We start from the raw sequence: 2677 nt of genomic DNA, 5'->3' as shown, positions 1-2677 counted from the left end.
TATATATATATATATATATATATATATATATATTAAAACAGGAAGCTAACCTGCATCTTAATTGTATGAGCTAAAAAAAAAACACTTGGAGAGGCTCACAAAATATGACTTAAAATGTAAAAGTAGCTTCTAGAAATTAAAACTACAGAAACAAAACAAAAAAACATACTTTCTGATGTTTACAAAAATTATATTTTTGTATTTCACATTGAGGCTCTTAAAACAGTTTTTCCACATCAGGAAACGCATCCTCAGGGGAAAAACTCAACTTTTTTTGTTGTTACAGAAAATGTTACACAATGTTCTGTTGTACTAACTTGCATGTTTTTCTTCTCTCTCTCTTCCTTGTTCTCGCCCCACAGAGAAGATGCCCCCTCCCCCTTGTTTTTCCCTAAACGTGGGAGACCTCAGTGTTGTTGTTTTTTTTTTTTTTTTACTTTTGGACGAGGATCTACGCAGCATCAGAAACATATCAGCTCTCCTGAAGACTGGGGAGGACGCTGTTGAAGCACTGAATAGAAACACTAAAGTTTTTGGCACTCAGTTAAATGTTACTGCCTCTAACAGCAGTCGATGTAGCAGTGTGCAATTAGGTTGGATTTCCTTTTTTGCTCCTTATATTTCTTTTCTTTTTTTTTTTACTACCTGTGTATATAAATTAATAAATATATATTTCTCTTCATATGTAGCACATAAGAAACATTATGATTTATGAAACAAATCCTTTATGCTAAAAGTGTGAAATTTGATTTGACTTGAAGAATTGCAGTGTAGTTTGAATTATTTTTTTTATTTTTTTCTTTCTGGAAATGCTGTTTTGCTCGTGCGAAGTTGACACGGTCCCTAATTGCTACACTTTAAAAAAACAAAAAAAAATCATGGCTTCTTACGGTTTCTTTACAGCGTGACTTCACTCCGTCATTTTCCTAACTCGACATTGAAGAATGGTACAAATGTAGCTCATTTATTATTTTTTTTTATTTTTTTTTATTTTTTTTTTGGCCACAATCTTTAGCTCTTTTAAGCGGAGGAAACTTAAAAAAAAACAAAAACAAATCAGTGAGGATATTCTATTTATTTTTTTATTTTTAGAGTTGCTTTTAAGCACTAGTTTGGGCCTTTCTCCCCCCTTCCTGTTGTAGTTCTGCAGTCCTCAGATGCGTTGGACTAGCTGAGATATTTACGGAAGGACATGCGAACTTATTGACTCTACCCTGATGTGCCTTACTGCTTTGCAGATGGAAGGGTTTTTACTTTAGAAAGCGGTTATATCTCCTACAATACCAAATACATGGTTGCTTTTATGTAGATGACTTCACATTGTATTTCTTTGTGATAACTTAGGTGCTTTTTTTTCTTCCATCTCTTATTCCCTCCTGCCCCAATATTTTAAACCTGCTGAGGATGCAAGTCTGAGTATCTCAAAGCTTCTCCTGTATTTGACGAATAACGGCTCATCCTACAAATGCAGTCGCCTGTGTAATTGTGTAGACATTTTTTTTTTTGCAGTGTACATCTGTACATATTTTGTTAAAAAGAATTAAAACAAAAAACACTGAGAAATTATACTAACTTATTTATGTCAAGATTTTTTTTTAATGTTTTTTTTAAAATGGGTTTTTGATTACGGTTATCCAAAGTGGCATTTACGTTACTATAATTGTTTTTATTTTGTTAAAGCATATTTTATTTGGTAGATCTTTTTTTTCCTCCCCCTTATAAGGTTGCAGACTGAGCCTGATATTTGTTGTGCATTTTTGTAATGTGTGGATTAAAAGATGTTGCAATCAATAAAAGAGAAAATTAAAGTTGGACTTTTTTTTTTTTTTTTTACTTTTTACACGAGGTATAAAAAAGTCCATGCTTGGCATATGCTAAATGCACTATGTTGGATAAAGGAATTAAAATTACACATGCATTTTCTTAAAACGTTTTTACCGTTCAGACTTCTATTTGGGGTGTTTGTTTTTTTTAAAGCTGCTGGGTGAAAAATCAGTGAGGTGAGTCTCCTAATGAGGCTGAATGATTGACGCTAGGTTTGTCCAATGAGAGAGCAGTTTAGAAAGCAGACCACTGAGTGCAACCAGTAGTGTTCAGCAACTTACAGAGTAGTTAGTGGGGGAAAAAAAATATGTTTAGAAAACAATATTTACTTGGACTGAGAAATATAGACAGGAAATATTTTATTTTATATTTTGTTATATTCTTAACTGTGTGTGTGTATGTAGTTGTTTATAGTCCTTCTTTAAGTCCTTTTCTGGTTTAATCATCAAACCCCCAGTCCAAATGTGGTGTAATGTCGCTTTTTGGGTTCAGTCAATATTTATTCTGGACACATTAAAAAAAATTAAGTCTAATTCAGCTGTTATAGTGTAAATTAGCTTTTGACAGAAATGAATGGAAATCCACACAATGTCCTAATCTATAGAAATACAACAGGTGTGTGTTTGAGAGAAATTAAAGAGTACTATTGTATATTATATAAAATGTCTGTATTTTAGCACTGAAATACATTTAAATATTTTTTCCCAATGTAAAATCTAGGAAACAATGCATATAATATATATATATATATATATATATATATATATATATATATGTATGTGTATATATTATTATTATTATTACATTTTACGTGCAGCCTTGATTTCATCTTTTTCTAATTTGCCTCTCCTTG

At 31.6% G+C, this 2677-nt stretch overlaps 1 protein-coding gene across 1 annotated transcript in view; it reads left to right on the top strand.

The window, feature by feature from the left end:
- Nucleotides 1–1808, top strand: part of cdkn1bb (cyclin dependent kinase inhibitor 1Bb) — a 3749-nt gene extending 1941 nt beyond the window's left edge. The window contains exon 3 of the mRNA XM_007546748.2: nucleotides 363–1808. The gene's annotated coding sequence lies outside the window, so the exon portion shown is untranslated. The remainder of the gene's footprint in view (nucleotides 1–362) is intronic.
- The last annotated feature ends 869 nt before the right edge of the window (nucleotides 1809–2677 follow it).

This window comes from Poecilia formosa, unplaced genomic scaffold (genome assembly GCF_000485575.1).
Source record: "Poecilia formosa unplaced genomic scaffold, Poecilia_formosa-5.1.2 Scaffold17, whole genome shotgun sequence".
NCBI lineage: Eukaryota > Metazoa > Chordata > Actinopteri > Cyprinodontiformes > Poeciliidae > Poecilia > Poecilia formosa.
The sequence above is the reverse complement of the archived record's forward strand: the minus strand, read 5'-3'. Positions and strand labels throughout refer to the sequence as shown.